Source organism: Polypterus senegalus, chromosome 2 (assembly GCF_016835505.1).
Source record: "Polypterus senegalus isolate Bchr_013 chromosome 2, ASM1683550v1, whole genome shotgun sequence".
Classification (NCBI taxonomy): domain Eukaryota; kingdom Metazoa; phylum Chordata; class Cladistia; order Polypteriformes; family Polypteridae; genus Polypterus; species Polypterus senegalus.
In genome coordinates, this window is record NC_053155.1 from 4042074 (window position 1) to 4048073 (window position 6000).

The 6000-nt window shown below is 38.7% G+C and overlaps 1 protein-coding gene across 1 annotated transcript in view; it reads right to left on the reverse strand.

The window, feature by feature from the left end:
- The window catches only part of LOC120524126, a 160835-nt gene that overhangs the window by 75032 nt on the left and 79803 nt on the right, over window positions 1–6000 (reverse strand).

The following is a 6000-nucleotide window of genomic DNA, read 5'->3' on the forward strand; positions in this document are numbered from 1 at the left end:
CTTCTCTTTCTCCAAATTTATAAGCTGCATTTCATTGCTTATCTTGTAAAGGATATGGGAGCTTTGAGATTACGGTACGGATGTTCTGATTGCTGTTGAACGCATCACAGCTCCTTGCATTGGCCATGGAGTCCAAACAGTTATCAGGAAAGGTTGCTTTGTCTCTCAGGGCCTCTCCATCATTTTGCTTTATTTGAGGCCACTTCAATGCTCTATCCATGTATGTATCAACTATGAATAAGTTGCGTACTGGCCTTCTGGTGGCAGTCACACACAGCCCTTAATCATTTCCTCAGCAGGACCTGTTGTATATTGAATTAGGTGATCTAATTTATCTTCAGGGTTCTCTAAAACATCTCCAACAGCGTGATCAAAGGCCCTAATGAAAGCCACTGGATCACCTACAAATAAAGGGACCTGTCTGTGTGGTACTTCACCATGCAGTACCGGAGGTGCAGAAGAAGGGGCTTCCTTTTTTAGGGATAACATTTCAGTGACTGCCTTCTAACATTCGGTTTGATTTTGCATGAGCACATCTATCAGATCTTACCTGGAAATCTCAGCCCTTGCGCTAGTGGATGGTGTTTCGATTGTTCCTGTTTTTTTACTATAGACTCAAGCTCATGAAGATTTTGTAGGAGTCTATCGAATTTTTTTTTTTTTTTTTATTTATTAATTTTATTACAATCAATACATAGCAATCAAGTTTTTACAAAAAAAAGAATTATGCTAAGAACAGATCGATCCCCACCCTTGAGAGAGAGAGCAAGCCAACCGTGTAAAATTTAAGGCTTTTAAAAATACCTAAATCAACAAATTCTCTGTGCTTTATAAAATCATTTCAAAATATTACTGATTAGATCCTGCCATGTTTTGAAAAAGTCTGCACAGATCCTCTAACTGAGTATTTGATTTTTTCCAATTTTAAATAATATAACACATCAGTTTCCCACTGACTTAAAAGAGGAGAGTTTGGGTTCTTCCAGTTTATCAGAATAAGTCTGCGTGCCAACAGTGTAGTGAATGCAATCACAGTTTGTTTGTCTTTCTCCACTTTAAGACCCTCTGGAAGAACCCCAAACACAGCTGTTAATGGGTTAGGAGGGATTGTGAGTCCAAGACTGTCTGAGAGGTAATTAAAAATTTTTGTCCAGAATAATGTTAATTTGGAGCAGGCCCAGAACATGTGACCTAGTGAGGCTGGGGCTTGGTTGCAACGTCGCAGGTTGGATCATGACCTGGGAAACATTTTGGAGAGTTTTAGTCGAGACAGATGTGCTCGATATATAATTTTGAGTTGTATAATTGTATGCTTTGCGCATATGGAGCTTGAGTGAATTCTCTGCATTGCTACTTTCCACTCCTTTTCTGATATATTAATTGAGAGGTCATTTTCCCAGTGTCCTCTTGGATCTTTGAAAGGAAGGGATTGTAAAAGGATTTTATATATTGTAGAGATGGAGTCTAACTCCTTGAAATTGAGCAATAATTTTTCCAGCGTGGATGAGGGTGCAAGATGAGGAAAATCTGGAAGGTTCTGTTTAACAAAGTTCCTGATTTGAAGATAGTGAAAGAAATTTGTAGCTGGAATGTTAAATTTGGAACGTAATTGTTCATAGGATGCAAAGACGTTGTCTATATAAAGGTCTCTAAGCAAGTTAATTCCAAATTTTTTCCAGATATTAAAAACTGCATATGTTTGTGAGGGTTGAAAGAGGTGGTTCTTTTGCAGGTGCCACAGAAAGAAGCTTCTCCGTCTTAAAATGCTTTCTACATTGGTTCCAGATTCTAAGTGAGTGGAGCACAATTGGGTTATTAGTGTATTGCCGATAACGCGTGTTTATTGGAGCACAAAGCAAGGAATACAAAGAAGTACTGCAGGATTTTACTTTATTGCGGTCCATGCCTGTGTATGTTCTTCTATTTGTGTCCAGGTTCTTATCGACTGTATATTTGCCGCCCAGTAATAAAACTGGAAGTTAGGTAGAGCCATGCCGCCTTCTGCCTTTTGTCTTTGTAGGGTCGCTTTTGATGCGTGGATGTTTAGAATTCCAAATAAATGAGGTTATTGTTGAATCTAATTGCTTAAAGAACGATTTATTAATGTATATTGGTATGTTTTGAAATAAAAAAAGGAGCTTAGGAAGAATATTCATCTTAACAGTGTTAATTCTTCCAGCTAGTGTGAGATGAAGGGTTGACCATCTATGCAAGTCTTGTTTAATTTTTTCCATACAGACGACGAAATTTTTTTGATAAAGAGCTTTATGTTTACTTGTGATGTTTACCCCGAGGTATTTAAACTGTTCTGCAATGATAAAAGGAAGGGTGTCTAATCTAATATTATATGCTTGCGAATTCACCGAAAGAGTACACTTTTATTCAGATTAATTCTGAGACCAGAGAGCTTTTGAAATTCTGTGAGTGCTGCTAAGACTGCAGGCACAGAATTTTCTGGGTCCGATATATACAGTACCATGTCATCTGCATATAATGAGATTTTCTGTTCCAGTCCTTCTCTGCTAATCCCCTTTATCTGATCAGTATTTCGACAATGTATTGCCAGTGGTTCAATGGCAATTGCAAACAGCAGTGGTGACAAAGGGCATCCTTGTCTTGTGCCACGTTCTAGTTTAAAGTAGTCTGAGCAAATGTTATTGATGCAAACTGAAGCTTCTGGGTTAGTATACAGTAATTTAATCCATGCACAAATGTTCGGGCCAAACCCAAACTTCCAAAATAGTAAAAAGGTATTTCCATTCAATCATGTCGAATGCTTTTTCTGCATCCAATGATAATAATATTTCTGGGGTGTTTGATTTAGTTGGTGAGTATATTATATTAAACAGGCGTCGAAGATTTGAAGATAAGTGTCGGCCCCTAATAAATCCAGTTTGGTCTTGTGATATTATTGAGGGGAGCACTTTCTCCATCCTTCTAGCTATGATTTTAGAGAGTATTTTAACGTCGTTATTCAGAAGTGAAATTGGTCTGTATGATGCACATTGTAATAAGTCCTTATTTTGTTTTGGAAAGACAGTGATTAGTGCTTGGCTAAAGGTTTGTGGAAGAGATTGGTTATCTCTGGCTTCTGTAAATGTTGCTAATAGGAGGGAGCTAGCTAAGCGGAGAATTTCTTGTAAAACTCTGCAGGGTAGCCATCAGGGCCTGCTGCTTTTCCACCTTGGAGTGACTTTATAGCATCCAGTAATTCTGATAATGACAGAGGTTTATCGAGCTCCTCCACACTAATAGCGCCAATTTGTGGTATCTGTAATTTATCCAGAAATGCATTAGATTGTATATTGTCTTCTTTAAACTCAGTAGTATATAGGGATTTATAGTAGTCTCTAAAAGTGCACATTATATTTTTGTGTTCGATGATTTTATCTCCATTCGTGTTAGTAATTACCGAGATTGCGTTGCGCACTTCTTGCTTGTGAATTTGTTGCGCTAAAAGCTTATTAGCTTTTCTCCATGTTCATAATAATGATGTCTGGATTTGTAAATTAGTTGTTCGGTTTCTTTAGTTGTCAAGAGGTTTAATTCTGAATGTAGAGCCTGCCTCCTCTTATGTAGAGTCTCGCTTGGTAGTCTGGCATGTTCTTCATCTATTTTAGTAATTTCGCTTTTATCTCTGCTACTTTCTTCACTTCGGATTTATTTCTGTGGGAAAGATATGAGATAATCTGTCCTCTTAAGAAGGCCTTAAGAGTTTCCCAGAGTGTTCCTGCAGAGATCTCAGGGGATGTATTTGTCTCTAGAAAGAATTCAATTTGTTTGGATATAAATTCAGTACAATTCTCGTCAGCTAATAGAAGCGGATTGAGACGCCATCTGCGGGGTGAGTGTATGGGGCTTAGTAATTTCAGCTCCAAGATCATCGGAGCATGGTCTGAAATAACAATAGCATCGTATTTACAAGATTTAATCTTAGGCAAGAAGTTATTATCTATAAAGAAGTAATCAATCCTTGAGTAGCAATGATGTACTGGTGAGTAGAAAGAATATGTTCTTGAATTTGGGTTTAAAAACCTCCAGGGATCTGATAAGTCTATCGAATTCTAACTGTTCAAGTGTGACTGTCGATGAAGGCGCTGGTGCCACGGCGTTTGGCTGATATGACGTGCCGTACTTACTACTGAAAGCGTACTTAAACTGAGAGGTTTGTGAAACTCTAGGTTTTGTGCTTTCTCGAACTTGCAGTTGCATCTCTCCAAATTGATTAACACTGGAATCCATGAAGACTACGACAAAGTTTTGCAAAAGCTTTAATTCCTTCGTTCCTCTCCTTATCAGCGTCTTTTGTTTTGTAAAGGTGTCGATCAGCATAAGCAGCAAACAGCCTGCTATAACACCCCCACCACCACCAGAGCTCATCTTGGGCAAAAAGATCTCCCAGCGCAAGTCTCTTTATCTACGTGTGAGGTGCCTGGAGATGCAGAGGGAAAATAAGATCTCGTTATTTGGAGCTCATGCATTTCATGTGTGTTTCGTATCTACAATGATCTGTGGAAGTGTAGGATGACAGGAAATGTGAGAAATGCAAGAAATGTTGAGCACATAACTGAAACAGAAACGTTTTTCATGTTTTAGTACTAACAACAAAATTTTGACACAAAGTTTATAATGTGTGAGGACTGAAGTCCAAATATCAAATAAGCTCTTTCACCAAAGGTACAAATATAACAAAACAAGTGGGCTTTTATTCAAGAATATAACCGAAGAAAAAAATCGGGTTAGTGTAAGAACTGCTGACTCGTAATCAACAGGTCACGAGATTTAATCCGGTCGCTCTCCAGAATTACATGTTGAGTAGTGAGCTGCTCTTATTTTACTATTATAAAATAAAAATTACATTTGATTTGAGTCTATAACAGATGGTGTCAGTTTACAGTACCTGTAAAGGTTAGCTTTTTTTTTATTTTTTTTATTTAGTTTTATTCTCTCAGTCACATTCACACTCCCCCTGATCTGACAATTGGCCACTAGGTGGCACCATATAACTAAAGGCACTATTGAGAAACATTTAGTATTAATGAAATTACAAGTGTAACTATTATAACACAAATGAAAACAAACAAACAGAACTTACGTTGCTTCACTTGACGCACACTATTTCTAAGAACTCTCCAACTTTGTGAAGTGCAAATACTTAAACCGACAGCGAAAACAACCATGCTTTCTCTTTCTTCCTGATCCACAGTACTTCTACCAGCAGAAGACAGCATCAAAGTCCGTCCTCCTGATGACTGAACTCCGCCTCTCAGACAGGTCTGATGTGTGTAAGTGGAGTGACAGTTCATTATGTGGGGGTGCACTTCTGTGAGAGAACAAGTCCAGCAGTTTGCCAGTTTTGTCAGTTGGTGGTCTGTGGAGTCTTTTAGAGTCTTTAGAGTCCTGGTGCTTCCTGTCTTGCTATATGGTTACGAGACATGGACACTATCCAGTGACCTGAGACGAAGACTGGACTCCTTTGGTACTGTGTCTCTCCGGAAAATCCTTGGGTACAGTTGGTTTGACTTTGTGTCGAATGAGCAGTTGCTCATGGAGTACCGAATGAGGCACATTACCTGCATTTGGGATGGAGGATAGAAGCATGTCCATCTCATTAAGGCTCCTTAGCATAAACTCTGAGGGAAACTGCTGTAGGTGTTGCCATATTTTCTGGATGGATCCATATTTCAGTCAATGCCACAACCTGGAGAACACATTGGGTGGCCAATGTTGGTATAAAGTCCGCTTTATCAACTTCAGACTGACAGTTCCACAGGCCAAGAGGAAGGGAGTCTCTGAAGAAGTGGCTTGAAGAAGCAGTTGAAGATTGTCGTTATTACACCCTCTCCTGTTGACAGGACAAGAGAAACATCAGATATCAGTCACAGGAATGTCCTGTAAACACATGTTGAGAAACAGAAGATTACAGAGAAACAGAGCATCTTGTTAAATAAGAGGACCCATTGAATTATTCAGTGTCTTTGTTTGATGGACTTGTGTTGA